General features: G+C 38.6%; 1 protein-coding gene across 1 annotated transcript in view; it reads right to left on the reverse strand.

Annotated features, from left to right (window-relative positions):
• The window catches only part of RSRC1 (arginine and serine rich coiled-coil 1), a 144,538-nt gene that overhangs the window by 40,808 nt on the left and 84,210 nt on the right, over window positions 1–19,520 (reverse strand). The gene's annotated exons all lie outside the window — the stretch shown is intronic.

A 19,520-nucleotide genomic window follows, 5' to 3' on the forward strand; every position in this document is an offset into this window, starting at 1 on the left:
AGAGGATTTAAGAAAGATTTGTCATCAGTGAGAAAGTCACCTCCAAGGGCATGCGTCTTATAATATACACATGCATTTACACTTACTCATCTGCAACCTTGAGAGATTCCAACTGGCTCTCATAAGTCTGGACAGCATAATTTTAGTACAGACATGTGCATCTATATATTCGCATAGAGCTATAACAAAGTAATAAATAAGCATCCTTATTCAACACCAGAAATTCCACGGACTTTCTTCAATTAGATTTCATTTCCAGCCAACCTTACCTTATGACTGGAGTGCTCTGCAAAGTTGGCTTGTGCAGTTTACTTCGAGTATATTTCTCCCACTATTAGAAAACGTAAATAATTTGAAATATTGAAAGCTCGCTGAGTGTTTAATGGCGTATAGCTACAATGGTGAGGAGAGGGAATGCATGTCGAAGACCTCGCTGAACTGACAGCGGTGCACCTCTGCTGGGGCCCATCATCCATAACGAATGCTGTTCTGAACTTCCATGCACACTGACGTGGTGTCTGTACGTCCTTCGCGTAGAATCTGTTCTTTCAGCTGAAGATCCGTTAATTCACTAGTGTTAGCTCATGCTCCTGTATTGCATTCCTCAGTAGCTTTATGATAGCTTCTACTGGAGCAAAGAAATCACTTCTGGTAACACTACAGGTGACTTTTTATGAAAGCTGACGAAACTCAAGCAACGTCTAGAGCAGCAAACAGTGTGCTACAAAAGAGAGAATCTGGAAGCAAAGAGGCTGGAGCACAAGACCCAGGCCCAACCTGTGCAGACTTCCAGGGCTGCTGCTCTGGACAGTTTCGGCAGAACCGGTCCATGTGAGCTTCACACCCAGTAATGGCTGGAGAAGATGACTGCGTGCCTGCAGCATGCCCTCTCAACCAGCATCCTTCGAAAGGAGCTCAATCCATGCACTTCAAGACTAACACGAAGCATACTGAACTCAACTAAATAGGGATGACGAGAAGAATCCCTTTAAAAGCATTTTTCTGGTTCACACAACAACGTGAATGCGCACAGCACACTTAGACAGAAGATGCTTACCCTGAGTGCTGGCTCCCCCTCAGGACGTAATCTCCAGAGCAAAGCCAACCCCCAGAGAATGTGACAAAAATCAAAGGAAAGGGCATTTACTCGGGAAACGGTGCTACTGAAAGTCACAACGAGGTAACGGCTTTAAGGATGGAGAAATACACGATCAAAAGTGACGCTTAGACATTTCTAGCAACCAGCAACCATCCAGCGAAGGTTGAAGAACGTTAATTCCCAGAACCTTCCTCAAAAACACTTCAGTGACAGATTTTTGCCTTAGCTAGAGACTAAGCTCATTAGGTCAGTTTTTACTCTAAGTTAGATATGAAGTAAAATGTTAAATAAAAAACATTTGAAAAGAATGACGAAAAATTATGAGAACTTCACACAGTTACACTAGCAGGTGATCTTAAATGTGAGGAAATTAAAAGTCTTGCTGTTTGTACTTTACAGGAAGAAACGACTGGCTATTTAACAGAAGAGTACAACCCACGGCCTTGTACATGACTCGGCAGAGCGAATGATCTGTAAGTCGGCATTTTCTGACCAATTTGGGACTGCTAAATAATTCCACAGAATATGAAGAGTCCACCTGCCTCCTCCTGGTTTTAACGCCTCTTTTCTTGCCCTGAGGATGGCAAATGATACTCACGTGAGATAAACAAGCCTGGGAACCACAGAGAGGAATTCTGGACCCCGCCAGAGCACTGCTCAGCGTGCAGAAAGAAGCTTCTGGTGCCTCTTGTCTCATACAGCTTCGTAGCACTGTTAGGACTATACCACATTAATAGGCGGTGTTTCTCTTCTAGATCACATTTACATTTCAGAAAGAAATCTTACCTTGTTTTCAGGATAACTTTATTACTTTTAAAGATATTCTACGATTATTTTTAAAATAGTGGACATACTTTGCCACCAGAGCAATATATCTCTCTGAAAAAATACACATCTGCTCTAACTACTGTTTTCTTACAGTACTTGATTTCAGCTCTTTTGAACAAGCTAAGATCAATAGTAACCAGGACAGACGAGTTTCCAGTCTACACAATAAAAATAGGTAGTAAAACGCTACTGGTTAAAGAGGATGTGCTGTGCATAGGTCAGCTCAAGGTCCCAGGTAAACATCTTGCTTGTGTCCTGGAGCCGTGCTTCATGCATGCCTCCTTCTCTCCGAGGGTCCTCCAGTTCTGCTCTAAACACCGGGCCATTGCACCCTATCGATCTTCTTTAAATCTCCAGAATAATAAATTTCAAGACAACACAGCACAAGCTGACTAAAGCTCTTTAATTACATCACTGCTGAAAGGAAATCATTGATCAATGGCATTATGGGAGAATAAACTGCCCCCCAAACCAGATCAAAGTCGATGAAATAGCTGAGTAGCTACCCCATTTGGGACTCTTCCTAGATTAGCGCCCATGGACAAACACAGAAACTATACCAACACATGCAGCTTACTGTGGTTTTGAAGCTCTCCCTGGCAGGTGTCATGCTCTAAGCATGGTTTTTGATTACTCTAATTAAATATAATATTATCAACAGATCTTCATATTGATCCCTAAACCCCCCTTCTAAATAGAAAATTAAAAGCTCTAAAGGAGGGACTTGGAGGCTAACAGGAAGTTTTAACATTTTTAATCTTCCATCAGCGTTCTCTGTGTTATATTTCCTTAAAGTATTATTGATTTCTTACTACAGCAAGCACAAAAAATTAATATTTTCCTTCATTAGAGTACCATTATCTGTTACGTTACCAGCTAAATAAAATAATCATAAACAACAGCACACATCCTTTTTTTTTTTTACCAGTCTAAAAAAAAAACAAAACAAAAGACAAAAACAATCTTAAATAAATAGTGAAGTCATTTTTAGATTTTAGACCTATTTTGATACAAACTTATGGTATAAGCATAATAAAATATTTATTTTGACAAAGTTGCTTTTCCTCAACTACTGACTAAAAATACTCAAATCTGAATGTCTGCATATTGCATAAACTCTCATATATAAATTTCCTATACGAGATGAAGGAAAATGAGAAAATACTCATGACTCATAGTAAAAAAAAGATGAGATTTTGTTTTGTTTTTCCTTTGAGTTTACAGCACCGCCTGGATGCTTGCTATTACCAGGATCAATTACACATTAATCAAATCATAAATGACTGTATAATCCCCCAACTTTGTCTTTTAAAAACTCATTTAGCGTTATCACTTCTCTCTGGCAGAAGTATGAGCAGCGCTAATAGGCACGCTGTCCCCCCATGCTACATCTCTCCTTATTCATTTCCTATTCCCTCAGGTGGTTCTCGTTGCTAATGCCCAAATGGCATCAACCTGTTGTTTAGCACATCCATGAAAAGGCAAGCCTGCTGGCTAATTTACCAAGGGATTAAAGCCCTGAAACCACTTCAATCTGTTACTTTCTTTCGGTGTAAGAGCCCTGCCCATGACAGTCAGGCTCCCAAGTGAAAGGGAGAATCTCATTTTGAAAAACAAAAATTCAAAGCGGGAGACATTTAAAGTAATGCCTGCACGTGCCAAATACATGAGATGAAATTGCATACGTTTACAGCCCAAATGATTTTAAAAAATGGGAAACACCAAGTGTTTTCATGGTGCTATGGGAGTTTTTGTGTTTAAATATGCTGATGCTGTAGTCATTAACATCTGAAACTCTGGTAACACATACAATTTTACATTAACTGCGCCTGATATTGACAGTCCTGCAAAAAGTCTGGTTGTTTTACATTTTTTTTTTTTTTAATATTCAATTTGGTATTGATCTGTGAACTCATGCTTATTTCCATGCTTGTACCTTGAGGGGACAAAGGCAGAGGGCTGCTCCTCCATTCCTTTGACGGCAGTTGCTAAAGCCTGAGTCCCTAGGGACATCAAGATTGTAAAGCATTGTATTGAAAACCCACAGGATTATTAAAGCAATGAAATTAATAATATTTGTCACTCTTTGTAGGAGGGGGGCCTCAGTACCTGTGCTGGATTGTCAGCGAGGGCAGGTGCTGTCTGTCTGTCAAACCAGCTCCGAGGCGGCACCTCGACTTTCTGCGGGTGCACGTAGGAAACATCTCAGGTCAGGATCCAGCCCATACTGACTCAAAATCTCTTCTGTTTTCTTCCTCTATCCTCACAAGCTTAATAAATAACAAAGCTCTAATATTTTAACACTTTAAAAAGCAGGAGCAATGATTCATAACTATTCCATAATTAAAATTTTATGGCAAATAGATACAGCCATCACTCATCCGGGCTGCTATGTTCAAAAAAAGTGAGATTTCAATTTATAAACCTATGCAGTACTGTATGAGCTACACTGAACAAAAACACATTTCAAGGGAGTTATTGAGCTGGAGAAAGCTAAAGTGTTGTTTTTCTTTTTTTAAAATCAAATATAGTATAGCTTATGAATTTGTTTGCAACATCGCGGCAGTTCCATATAGTGACTGATGTTTAAATTAGAAAAGGAAAAGAAATATTATCCTCTTATTCCAGTGCTATGCTACTACTGTCAGGTGGTACCCCGGTACTTCCCAATGCCAAGAATACAGATTTTCTAGAATTACAAAATGCCAGGAAAAAAATGCACTGCAGCACCAGGGGTTTGAGAGAAAATGAAAGCCTGCAATCAGTGTTTGTAGCACATGCATATTCAGGAATATTTAACGTAAGCGCATGACACTCTGGATCCAATTTCAATAAATTTTATTATAGTGACAAGATGAAATTCTCCGACTGATAATGAAAATATGGAAAGTGGTGTGGTCTTGCATGCATATACACACTGTTGTGTATTTCCCAAATTAGTACTGAGCAGATGCATCCTGGTCCTCGTGAGCTCTAAGATCCATCATTTGTACAGACTTGAAAAGAAAAACTGCTCAATATATGAATCGGAATAATCTTACCTATTTAACGTACAGTGTTAGCCAGCTCAGTTTGGTTAGAAATGTGGGTAAATGTTTGCAAATCAGTTTTACAAGTACACGTTTTCCTCAGACACGGAGGGATCTGTAAAACCTGCTCTTTCAGTGTAATCTTTCTGCTGTTTCTCTTCTGACTTCATTTAATACGACATTATTTAGAAATGCCATAAACCCAACCAGTTTAAATATATGACTGTGTTGTAGTACAAGTTCGTCAAAGGACCTTTTTTCTTAATCTCACAAATACTCCACATCACCTGGGAAATGGCCTTCTGCCGGAAGGCACCCAGCCGTTGCACCTGCTCTCTCCTACAAAAAGTTGTACTTCCGAGTCGCCGCGCATGCTGCGTGGCTTTCCGGGAAAGGGGTATTTTTAAAAGAGAAGCTGCCATCGCACTGCATGTTTCTGCACATACCCGGCTACTACATGACAGTAACTCTCTGAGAGTATTTAGGGATTCTTGTAACTCTTTGGAGCTGGCTGCCAACATTTGAGTTTATTACGCATTTGTAAGATGAAAAAATATCTCGTGACTTGCATGGAAAGGTTGCCATACGTTTTCCAATGAAAATTTCTACTTGGAAAAAAAACACACTGTGTTTTCACCAAAAAAAAAAAAGCTAAACATTAGACTTGCTGCTTCGACAAACTATTATTACATGCTTCACCAGTCCATTAAAGAAAGTAATTTAATCAGTTTGTATTTTCTCAGGAAAATCTCATTCAGAGAAATTTTATTGCCAGCTATCTAAATAGTAAATACTTATTATCCTCTCAAAATGAGTTTTTGCTTGCCAAGGGCAAACCCATTGCTGTTATTGTAGTGCTCTGTCAGAGAAACAAGAAGTTAAAAAGGTTATAAAGATACCATTAACGTCATGGGACTGTCTTGTCAGGACTCAAAAGTGCTTAGTAATTGAGGGTTTTATTCAAAGTGTATTAGCACCCATATAAACAGCACAGCTAATATGATGCTTTAGGCTTTATTTTGTTGCAGCCCTGCATAATCACTTACAAACAGCTGAATACTGTAAATTTATCTGCTGAAGAGCACAGCTCATTTTATCATCTGTTCCTAGGCTGAATAAAATGTCAGCAACGTACAGCTTACAGACACAGACGAGGTGCAGCCAGCCGGGGCGACCGGGAATGGTTGAAATGGCAACGCCTGCCCCAGCCGCAGGGAAAGGGCACGTGTGGTACTTTTGTGAAAAAAGCCACATTTACCTCCATTAAGATGCTAGAAATAAACGCAGTCAGTAAGCCTAATAAGCCTTTAAAAACTACAGGCACGCTGCAGCAGAAACTTGGAAACAACCCCAGCAGGGACGGCTCCTGCTCCGTGCGGGACAACGCCAGGGCTGCAGACGGGCACAACACAGGGAGAACAGAAACAATCTCAGCATGAAGTTCTGCTGTGTGCCTCCAAAACACAACCGGTCGCACCTGATATTTTCATACTTACACACTACTGACTAGAGACGCCGTCAAGAACACCGCTTCCAGCACTGCATTTTCAGTTAAGTAAGCTATTAGGCGTAGGTCCAACTATTGCCAATTTTCAGTGCAAGTTCTTTTTATTAAAAACTGTGACAATGTGGGCAAATACAGATATCACTGCCTTTCCCCTCTGTTTCATAAATGCCCAAGAACAAGACTGCCACCCATTTAACCTACACCAACCAGACGTGGTGACTGCTGTGGAGCCCTGTGCTCAGCCGCACAGCTCGTGCGGGAACAGTTCGGGGCTACACATGCCCGTTTTCTTCCAGTGTAAACGTGAGTAACCCTTGTTTCAATAAAGAACTGAGAAATCTGTGCCCAAGTCTTCCCTTCGGGTTTTCTCGCCCTGAGCTGATGGCAGCAGAGTTCCGATTTCACCTTGCTCAAATAGGCCCCGGTACAAAATCAGCAACGTTTCTCAGAGCTCTCCCAGGGCTTAAGATCAACAGCTTACAATACTCAAACCTTTAAGACAACACCCTGATTAAATTATTGCAGTGGGTATTTTAACAACATAAAGGGATACACGATGGCTTAAACAAAGGAGTCTGCCCAGAAACCTTCAATAATAAATTACACGGTAGCCATGCGGAACAGCCATAGGAAGAGGACTAATGGGAAGACCTGACAGAGAAGCATATAATTTGATTGTTCAAGTTAGCTGAGTTTCAAAACGTTTTTTTCTTGCCAGGGTAATCAATACAAGTGATACAGCAAAGGACACAAGTTTTCGTTATTCTTGCCATTTAACAAAAACACCACTTTGCCCTTTCCCATGTATCACAGTGCAATTCTTCATTAGGCTTGTGGCAACATGGCTGAAATCATTGTCTGCAAATTTAATTTAGTATGAACTTTTCTTGCTTTTGCATATTGATTCGTGTTTGGAAGACTGTTAAATGAAAGCCTAGCTTTTCTTTTTGAAAAAGACTACAGAAGGCATGTGTGTGTGTATACATACATATGGCTTACATTTGCCAATCCACTGCTCAAGTAAAGAATAAACACCAGCTTTACCATCTTCATTATTAGGCCTTTATAATTATTTACCATCTTATTATTTGGTTTTAACTGTTCTTAAAAAGCATCCAGGGCGATGCTTTAATTCACTTCTCAGTCGCTCTCTCCCTTTCACGTTCTTTGGTTTAGGATCAAAAGAAGATTGCTGGTGCTTGTTCAGGTCTCCCTACACAGCTCAACGCCAGACAAGGAATTAGGAGTTTTAAATGCTACAGGCAAATATAGCTCTAGGCAGTTAATGTAAGTTTATTCATCACATATTTGGGTGATTTTTTGAATAAACTCTCTGAATACACTCTAATGATTATTATGTGAAGCTTTCAGAGTAGAGTATGCAAGGCTTCTAGCTGGGAGGTACTTTCTTTTCTGCAAAGGGAAAATACTCGTTTGTCTTTATCTAAAATTAATACATATAATTACTTCTTGAAGTAGCTGAGAGACTGGAAATGCATTCAGACTTTAAAAAAATTATTTTGAATGAAAATAGGATGCTGTTAGAAGGTGAAGTGTTTCACTGCCAGGACAGGCAATAATACTCTACTGCAGAGAAAACACAGCAGCGCCCCTATGCCATTTTAAGTTGGTTCTGGTTCTAACTTCTGATATCAGTTTGGTGCAATTGGGAATTTTACTGCCTAACTTGGCTGTATGGAAGCAATACCACATGTCTAAACAAAGAGATATATTATTTCTTCTGGAAAATAAGAATTTTTATGCCCACTTTTTCTTTCTTTTCCCCACCCCTCTAACATATTTGCATGCTTTTCCATTTAAAAGCGTAAGTTCTGATATCTACAGGTAGCAGCATCCACTGAATGCAAGCAGCATTAGCTGTGAATTATGAATTCATAACCCATAGTTACAGTTCATATAGCATGACTTTCCTTCGCTTGACCAAATGAAGCGAGCCAAAACGATGGCCTAGCAATGAAGTAAAACACCAGTAAGTCACTGGTTGTACTCCAGAATACCCAAACAAACCAGAAAGAGAATTACCGTTTGAAACAGACATGCTACATACTTTTTATATTTCAAGATAAAAAAATTGTCTAGTGAGAACAGAAATCAATTTTGTCCTCAAAGACTGCATTTTTATAACATCACATTTTTCGAAAACCAATAGTTTGTCAAGATACTGAAAAAGCAGGGATTGTTGAAGATATCAATTTTCCAACAAATGAAGGGAATACTGCTTCTACCTAATTTTATCAGATACCCTTTTATACAGAGCACATATTAATTACATTTTTAAAAGTAAATGAGAAAAGCATATCTTTTTAGATAGCTAAAACTGAAAAAAACTCTCTGAACAACAGTATTTGTGGCATTTTGAAACAACTATTATTGAACAATCGTTATTTTAAAAGCTTATCTTAAAATCCACTTTTCACGAACATTCTCATTCTCAATATTATAAAAAATCCTTTCAAAATAATCAGAATAATCAAACATCCACGATTTTTTTTGAAATAGCAGTATTAAAATTTCATATACCAGAAGTATGAACAATACAAAAGGAAAACAGTAATGCCTATTTTTATAGAAATTCTTAGTGGCAGTATCGTAAGTATAAGAATTTCTTCTAAATCACACAAAAGTGTCTATTAAATAATAGGTGGTCATCCTTATAAAAAGTCTAACACAACTGCACCACTGGGGAAAAAAAAATCTTTCCAAAACTTCCACTACTGTATTTTAAGATTTATTCAGCCGACACGTCTTAATCATCTCTAAATCTAATGGGACATAAATGCATTTCATCTCAGATGAAAATCTTCAGCGACCGCTAAAATGAAAATCAAAAAATTATTACAATCTAGTAGTTTGGCTTGCAGCATGCATTAATCAGAAATCATAATAAATCCACATGCTTCTTTAGACAGCACATTAGTCAAACAGTTTTGTATGATAACGACATTGACTAATGGGCTCGGAGTTAGAAGGGTCAATCATAAACTCATCAAATGCTTCATTTAATTTCTTAATTTGGACAAACACAATTTGTTTATGGGAAAGATATCAGGTGTTCTTGAATGAATAATGGCTATGAAACCAAACTCCATTAATCAGGTCTTGATTACAAATGACTCAGAGATTGTTTGTTCTAATTTCATTCATTTGGGTCAACAAAGAAAACATGAGCAAACGAAAGCACTTGGAAAAAATGGCACACTTACTTCTCCATATTTAATAAAGCTGTGATAAATATTCTTTCGGTAACTGTAAAACAAGGATTTTATTACCCACATTAAATACCATGCTTGATTCAAGTGAAAAAATTAATATAGATGATTTATAAGAAGATCACGGAGGCATGAAACAAGGTCTTCAAGTGCTGGACGACTGAACTTCTGAATTGAGAGCAACATGAGTGTATTTCAGATTTTCCTGAAAGGATGAATGTGAAAAGCACAAAAAGAGCAGGTTTTGATTTCCACTTTCCACGAAACATTTCAAGAAAATGATGCAATTTAGTACCCCTCTTCAACAAGTAGGGAAGTGAGCTTAGATAGCAGAACTGATGCCAAACTAAGGGAAGAAGCCCTGTGGACCCGTGGCTACTAAGATTCACAAATTCCTGCTGTATTTTCCAGGATTTAAGATTTTTAAACTCAGCCTGTATTTCTGCAAGCTGATACCACTCAAGAATATTTTTGCATTTTGTTACTGTGCAGAAGAACAAAAGTTTTTCAGATTTTTTGGGGGGAAGAATTTGGGTTTTACCGAGGAGGAGCCATCAGTAACGTAATTAAGGACGCCACATTCAATTCAACCCGCCTGCTGTCCAGCCAAAGTCACCACCGCCTCCAGCCATGCCCACCATCACTGCATCTCACCTCATCCCCAAGATGCCGCATGAGCAATCCCGCGGCTCCTGCCTGTGCTCGGCCACTCCCAGCCCCTGGGGTTGCACGAGTCATGGAGCTAACAAGGAAATAAGATGCCATGGCCATGCACTAGTTTCCAAGTTGTGGAGAGCGGCTTCATGCCTAACAGATCGCCTGTGATCACTGCAAGTCATTGAAACTCTTTGAAATGGTCGTCTGACCTCAGATCAACTTAGGTCACTGTGACCTAAGATCCATTAATGGATTTATTTGTATCTATTTACACAATAGACAAATGCATTTATCTGTTAAGTTATTGGTGCCTTGGAAACGCAAGCTGGAGGATGAGAGAGCAACGCCACCTATAATTACCTCCACACCCAGAAACCTGCAGGAAGCACCTTCATCACAGTGAGAAAGAACATTTTTTGTCTCTTTTCCTCTTATTTCTCCCTTCAGCAAGCTGAAGGGCAGGCCCTGGCAAACTTCATTTCAGGAAATTAGACGGAGAAGCCCTAAACGTTTAGGCACAGTTCACGCCCACCAGCAAGAGACAGTGTTGCCGAGCAGATCGAGCACTATAAAACCCTTTTCTGGGTACACGTGCCATGAAATCCAGCCAAACGCTCTCCAGTTGCACTCGTAGGAAAATTGAACTGAAGGGTGGTAAATATCCAAAGATTTACAGGGCGTACTGTCAGAACGTATCTTAGGGGCTCACATTTGGATAACACTTTAATGACCACAGACAAAAGCAGGCACCTACGTGGAGAAGATGGCACAACAGATCGTGCAAAATATGAGAAATAAACATTGTGCTATCAGCATTAAGACATAACATTTCCCCAAAGACATGTTTAAACAGAAAATTGCTGCACAACCACATATGGTTTCTGCAGCCAAAACAGTGTATAATTAAATTACTGGGCAAAGTTGCTAAATATGAATTGATATAAAACTTAAGCTAACTGAAAAATTGTCTTTGACTTAAGATCAATAGCAGGACTGCTAGATTCATCTGCACATAATTAGCACACACATTTGCATCAAAATCATGTATACCATATGCTGCGTTACTGAAAACCCATTAGTTATAATGTAGGCCTGAGATACTTCTGTTTCTTGGTAGCACAAGAAACAGGTCTCAGATTAAAAAGTAACAAAAAACAGAAATTCTAACAGCTTTAGGTATATTTCTAAAGGTAATAAACGTTCACTAACTAGTAAAGTTACCGCAAAAATTACTTATAGGCTCTGTTTCACATTGTGACACCCCTACTTACATATACCAAGGCACCAATACTGCACTCAGTCTTTTTTTTAGGGTACACTTTAGCAACAACTCATTGGCTTCTTAAACTGGAAAAAAATAGACACTGAAAATTATTCTACAAAAGTGGTTCAAAGCATTCTTTTTATCTGTTGTAAGAACCTAAAATTGGTTCAGGAAATGAATGGCTTTTATACACCAACACAACGGTACTATAACTTGCAGAAGTGAATTACTTTGTTTCAAACACATTTTATTCTCCACCCAAATCGAATTAAAAACCCATATTTTTCAGCAATCACGAAAATGAAGTTGGAGCAATTATTGATTAAACAAGTGTTTACTCTGCTCACCAGTGACACAAAACAGCTGCACTTCAAAATCACATACTCCATAAGGACAAAACCATTAATATGTTTTAAAAAATAATTACTTGGATTAATGACTCTTAATTATATAGTTGTAGCTTAGCATGCAGAAAGTATTATTTTTTTTTACTACCCTAGTGAGATTATGTAGCTTTGCCAACAAACTGGGAGCAAGTAACGTATGAATAAATGTATTTAATGTCCAGCTGTATAAGCACTCGGGCCTGGCTGTAAAGCTCGTTGGCACAGACTGACCAGGTGAGGTTAAGTACTTTGTGCGTCTTGGTGGAATTCAGTCTGAAACGAACTGCAATTCTCATAAAACACACAACGTAAAAATTAGGCATCACAATTTTATTCTAACATATATATTTTCTTGATTTTTAAGATTTATTTACTAAACTCCCTTTTAATTATTAAATATAGTACTGGCTTGATTCCAAGCGCAGAGGCTGTCTGTATTACAATATGCTAATTCAGCTCTTCTTAGCCTAGGATCTCCTGGTGGAAAAGAGGTATGTTTAATTTTTACTTCCAGATATCAACTGCCCTTTAGTTTTTCCACTGTTTTGGGACTAACACAAGACTTCATATGGGATTAGACCTGAAATGCTCTGATAGGGACTCTAAAATCATAAACTGAATAAATTAAAATACATCCTCGTAGGGATGAGAGTTAAGTGTCTAGACTTGGTGCGTCCTCCAACACAAGCATTAATCACCACGCCTGATTAATAGCGCGGTATCATAAACGGCAGTAAACCAGAGCAATTACCTAAAATATAGCAACCTGCTTTACAGCCAACAGTCGTTAGGTGAAGCGCAGTCCCCTCAAGGAATCTTCCTCGAAAAGACGGGCTCGGGAGAAGTGGGGCCCGAGGATGCAGCGGGGCCGTGCAGCACCCGAGCACCGAGGGCTCTCCCCAGGCCCCCGGCAGCAGAACCACCGCTGCTCCCGCACCAAGAACGGGGAAACTGTCCGAAGGAACCGGCAACATGATGGGAAGTTCAGCCGAGAAACAAGGCCGCTTCAAAAGCCAACGCTAATTTGCCAGCTTGGTATGATAAATATTAATCAGGCTCGTCTTCTCCTCAGTGCTGGGGGCTCTGGAAATCCCTCAGTGTAATGGGAAGAGCCACAATCAAGCCAGGAAGGCACCTGATACAGATTCAAAGCTCGTCCATTGTAATGAATACAGAATGTTTTCTTTCTTTTCTCTAAAACTCCTATTTCAGGTAGATTTTTGGGAAGAACACTTATTCTGGACACTCCTGTATCACGCAGTTTCTCCCCAAGCGCTCGTTCTGCTGCTGTTGACAACTAAATGAGTTTTGACACTTGGAAACCTGCTGGCTGAGTTGGGTCAGCAGCGGACCTACAAACTGGGGCCACCAACTCCATAACCAGATGATTTTCCTAAAGTACCTACTTTTCAGGAATTCTATTCCTGACCAAACCTCGGCCATAAAGAGGAGAGAGAAGCATGGAAAGAGTATTTAAATGACAGGAAATTAAGGAAGAAAAAAACCTGGCAATTTCTGGGGGCTACAATTAATTAACAGTTGCAGTTGAAACCACGGCAGCAATGGGTACGACAGCTTCTCCTCAGATGGGGTATCTGAATGAATAGATTTCATCACATGAAAAGATTTCTGGCCTCCTCAGGACAACCTTGCAGTAGTGAGCTTCCAACCTTGCAGTAGTGAATTCCAACCAGAATTTTCTTTTAATCCACTTCATTTGTATCTTCAATGTTTTAATAGCTTATCCTCTGTAGAAGACCATAAAACAAACTTAATCTTCCATAATTGCTACATGCTATTTTCTAGCCTGCAGCGTAACAAAACTCAGGCTCCTGATCCTGTGCTGGAGAGCCCACGTGGAGCACAGGAGCGGGCGGCCGTCCACTGCAAGTGTTTGTTGAGAGCTGGCCGAGTGGGATGGGGACAGGCTGGTCCCAGGACGCGCTGACGTGCTGCAGCTCCACGCATCCCCTGTGCGGGTGGCTGTGGCTTCGCGCGCGCTGGAATCCCGGCAGGAGAGGCGGCCAGCCCTGGCACTGGCCTGCTCGCGCTTGCTTGGTTCTGGTTTTTCTCTAGAAATGTTCATATTTATTCAAATTCTCCTTAGCTTGGGGTCAGTAATGTTGTTAAAACACCTTTAAAAAAATCTTTAGCACCTTGACTCAATAGGTGTGATAGTGCCAAAAAAGTAGTTCAATGGGACATCTTTGCTCACGGAATTGAGATTTTTATATGATCAGAAGTAAGAACCAGTTATTCAAAGTGTTGATAGATGCTGCTTAAAACCACTGATACTGATAGAAATTAGCGTTTGCTATCAAGTCAAACTGAGCATATCCACATAATAACTATATTAATCTTTGTCAATTTTCAGCAACTTAATATTGTTATAATTTCAAATTCTTATAATTTCTAGATAAAAGATTATTTTGGAAGTTATTTTTAATCTTCCATGAGACAGGTAAAATATTGTATGTGCTATTTTGTCCTGTGTCCATATATACCAACAAATGTTATCCATCCTTCTGAAGTTGTTTGCATAGTTACAATTCCAAGCTAAAGACATCAAGTTTTCAATGGAAAGTTCACAAACGGCAAAATCAAAAATAAGAAAACCATAATCTAGAAATCCATAAACATTTTATATATTTGGCGTTTAAAAATAAATACCAGTAAAATAAAAGTTTTCATACTTGTAGCCACCTGCCTGCCTTACTACTTTGCATAGCTAGAAAAGAGCAAAATAGAAGCCATCCTATTTAACTAAACAGTTTTTATTAAAGTAAAAGAAAAGCAAGAATCTATAAAGTAGCAAGTGATCCTATTAGTTCCACCAGACTAAAATCATACAGTCTACGTATGTGGTCCTTTCAGCCACATCTGTTATGAGCCATTTTGATACCACAGAGTAGGGAATATTGGCCTATTTATTTATCATGCACTACGAGTGCAAATTAGGATTTTTCTTCCTAATAAAATGTAATATAATAGGTAGGTAAAAAATAAAAATGCAGTAAGTACTATAAAACGCTTGCATTTTTACAACAGCAAAAGCCAAAGTACTTGTTATATTCCATTATTTTCTCTGTAAGGAATATGTAAAATGCAATAAAGATGCATGGTACAAAATTAAAGGGAGCAATCTGATAGTATAATTCAAAGATAATGAGTTAAATACCAATATCCAGAACTGCTGCCAAACAGATCTGATAAATATTAAATGCTTATTTCTATTCATCATTTTTTACCACATATTGCTAATGTCGTATTAGTCTCTCAGTGCTGAAGTTTCCTTTAAATAAACTCTATCAAGAATTCTTTGCACAAAAATGCCCTTCTTGAATGCTCTTTCAGCCATAGATTGAAATGCAGATTCCCAAAACAGATCAGTCACTTATTTCAACTCTAGACCTTTGAAAATCCAGATCAATTGCCTTTTGTAATCATCTTTATATGGAGAATAAGAAATTTCTCCATGTCGCCAAAGAAAAGTTTTCAGACTCCTTTGGTAAAAGCAGTAGGATTGTTAGCTCGAAATGTCCACACGCTAGTTCATCTCAATATATTTACATTTTGGAATATTCATCCATATTTTAATCTTTATGTGAAAACGCGGTTGCCATACAACAACTTCTGGTACAAATTAGCTGGCTGTAAGGTTTCGATGGTTTGCTAATAAGCTTATCAGTTTTAGTAAGGCAGGATTCAGCGTATGGGAAACTTTTTTCTTAATATTTGTGATATGCGCAAGCAAATGCTTAATACCAAAACAAGCTCAAATCTTCTGTGCTTCTCTCTCTCTCAGTAATGAAGTCTGGGAAAGGAATCACAGACACCCAAGTGGTTTGGCAACTGTAAGTGACAGAAGCTCGGCTAAATCCTCTGTTTACACTGGGGATTAGCCGGGTAGATTGTGCGCCGCAAACTGAGCTGGCCATGGTCAAGGGAACCTGCTCCCTGTCAGCCCGCGGGGCACCCGCACAAAGCCCGGTCCTGGTAGGAAGTGACCCATAAACGTATTCCTACGAAGGATTTATACAAAGCCAGTCTGCCTCATAGAAACTCCATATGACCATTAACTGGCCTGCAAGGCCTGCCAGGAGGCCTAATTACAGGTCTACAGAGCCCAATAACAAAAGCTGAAGAGCTTTAGCCTAGGGATGATCTGCTTTATACTGACTTGAGAGAGTCCATATAGAGTGACAAAAAGAAAGAGGTTTAGCTTTAAAATTCTCCCAAGAGACAAAGCATTGTAGCTAAGTCTGGAAGGCCCACATGCAACATACTTCAGATAGGCTTAAACATACCACCCTCTCAAAATTAACATTCAACTATTGCCTGCTTAACATCTGCTCAAACATGGCAAGTTGCTGTGATATTGTTCGACAATGCTAAAAAGGCTTTCTGGTATCTAAATATTGAGAAGGATAAGAAAATAAAGTCATGCAAATATCATTTATAGCCGAGACCAACGGCAGTTTTTATAAATCAAGAACCAGTTGCCCTAAAATTTCAAGTGGAGTGCTTCAGTGTCTTCAAGCGTTATGCTGCTTAATGAGAACAAAGATACTGAAATCAATCTGCACTAACAAAGAAAAATGGAATTTAACAAAGCGTGTAGCAAGGCCACCACAAACAAAGGACAGAGACAAAACTTCTTGACAGCAGCAGATCACCTGAACGTAACGATGGCCGCCTTTCCCTCCTCCCATCCCAAATGCAGGTGAATTTATTGTATTTTACCAACTCTCCTGCAACGAGAGACCAGAAAGACCCCAAAGTGCACCAGCAAAATAAAATAACCCCTATTAAAAAGAGTCTGGTTTACTATGTGCTGTCTTTTGGCTTTCAGAGAAATTGGCTGATATTTCCTCGATGAATATTAAAGACACTAAAAGCAGATTTTCCCAAGATACCAAACATCTACAATTCCTGATGGAGTTGTGCCTGACGAGGAGGCCCTTGGACATTCACCTTCCCTGTAATCAAGCATTGCTGGTGATGAAGCGAGTAGTGAAGAGTGAAGGGAATACAATTATGTTTAATTAACTTTTTTAAACCATGGCCATTGCACTAGAACAGGACTTGGTAAAGCTGGCATTCCAAAACCACTTTCAAAGCCTGTATTCTATAAATCCATAACATTACTGGTGTATTTCAATATACCACCTTCTTGCTTAAAGCCACAGGGATAAAGCCACGTAATTTGCAAGTCAATAGGTTGATGTGAAGCAGAAAATTATACACACAAACATCTTCAGATTGAGAAGACAAGCCTATCGTGCAAATACTTCACTGAAACACAACAAGAAACAAAGCAAAACATGGGCCATGAACTTTTGTACCTAGCACTCTCCAGTTCAATAGGGACGTATTGCAAACCTGTATCATTACTAACAATTTCTTTTTTCAAAATGAAAGTCTGACAGAACAGTAACTTGGCTTCTCCACTAGGACACAATAGATATGTCCCAGTCTCTCTCTCTTTTTAATATAATGTTTTAATCTACAGAAGTGGCATTGACAAAGGATACGTTGGAATTTAGACTATTTGATGGGGTTAAGCAAAATAGAAACCTAGATTGTAAAATAAAGAAATTAAATTTGAAATGTCATGAGGCTATGGTGAATAGGAATTACAAACTTAAATATTAGATAGATGTAGTGCTGGGAGAGGCTATAAGCAAAGTGCAAAACCTACCATCAGCTTGAATTTGAAGTCAGATTGCTCTTACAACAAACACTGGTATTTTATAGACAAGCTAGCTTCGATTTGTGCACATTAACATTTAATATACTTTGTAACCTTACACAGCCGAGGTACTGTTTGCTCTATTTGTGTTATGTTCATCCGAAGGCATTGCCAATACATTAATAACCAAAACCATTTGCTAAGTAAACCAAGTACAGTACAGTAATATGCACTGTACAGTACAGTAATATGTGGAAATCTTCAGAATGAAATGGGCAAATATATTTCAATACCAATGACAAAAGAAAATGTTAGATTCATGTGGGAGATGGGATATTTTTGCATGGAAATGGCATGGAAAGGGGAAATGGAGATGCCAACATCATAGCACATCAGTGGAGACGAACAGCGCAGGGACCTTCCCAAAAGTTTCTCTAACACTTGGGGGTAATTTTGAGGCATTGCAGAAGGTAAAACTGTTTTGTCTATCGCAACCATAGAAAACAGTGCATGTTATGAACAGTCCTTAAAATATAGATAATATACTTTGGATACGGCACAGTTTTTTCCCCCACTTAGTGTGAATGGAGCAATTCCCATCACAAGACAGCCAGATATCCCACAAGTTAATTCACAAGTCTGGGATGTGTTCTGTACTGAGCACTACGTACACAACCAGCGGCTTTGTTCATCGTTACCAAAGTACAGATTAAAATTCCCATTACATTCAGCTAAGTGATCATGCTACAACACAGCAACAACAATTAATCTGTTGATTTTGAACTCTGAAAAGTCAACAGAACACAATTAGCTGTTCAGTAATGCTCCAACTACTGCTTGCTTTTATTTCTTTGAAGGTGAAAATAGTGCTCATTTTGCAATGAATAAATACGATAAAGACGTTGAAACAACAGCATTAACATGCTCATCCTCTTAAATGAATTTAATAAAAATTCAATTTAATTGACTGAATACAGGACTGGGAAAAGAAGGGGGGAATGATCTCATAAATGCTTAAGATTACCAGCACCTAAAAAACGACAGGAAACACTTTTTTCCTATAAAATTTGGATAGTAAGAGAAACAAACAGATTAACTCTCTCGAGTTATTTATGAACAGTGTGCAGCTTCAATCTAAATTTCCGACTTCAATTGTGAATATTTAAATTAAAAAATATCATAGGCCCTTTATGTGTTTCTGGAAATTTCTGGGACCCAGGTCACAATGATATACAACTCCTAGGTATCTTTTATACATTTCCCAGGTGTTAAATTAAAAAATGAGGTGTGACAGATGTGAGTAGTATAAACAAATTGTGCTTTTTTAGGTCAGTGCTGTCACATCTACTTTATAATTATATGCTTCAAAGGTTTATTAAAAGTTATGGAGAACAATGAACGCATTTGAAACTACAGAATATAAAGGGCTAGGTGCATTTTTCTGGAAAAAAAAATCCAGGAAAGTGAAAAGATGGCATTCCTTAAAACAGGAGGTTTCAGTAAGGGGGAAAAATAAAGAATGGTATTGGAAATCGCTGTTTATAAATTAAGAATCTATAAACCAGAGACAGACAGAAGCCGAACTAAAGACAAACATGAATTTATTACAATGCGTATGAAATACTGGAAGTTTTCCTTTCTGTGTGGAAAAATTGACAAAGTTTTAACAGGAAAATTAAAATGGGAAACATTAAGATACAGAAATAAATTAGCATGACAAACCTCAACACAGACTAACGTATTAGAGAGTTAAATTGTTATTTTAATAATCTGAAGACAAATGAAAGTACCTCAAGAACATCCAGTATGTTATATTTAGGTATCTTTA

This window comes from Cygnus atratus, chromosome 9 (assembly GCF_013377495.2).
Source record: "Cygnus atratus isolate AKBS03 ecotype Queensland, Australia chromosome 9, CAtr_DNAZoo_HiC_assembly, whole genome shotgun sequence".
In the NCBI taxonomy this organism is placed as follows: domain Eukaryota; kingdom Metazoa; phylum Chordata; class Aves; order Anseriformes; family Anatidae; genus Cygnus; species Cygnus atratus.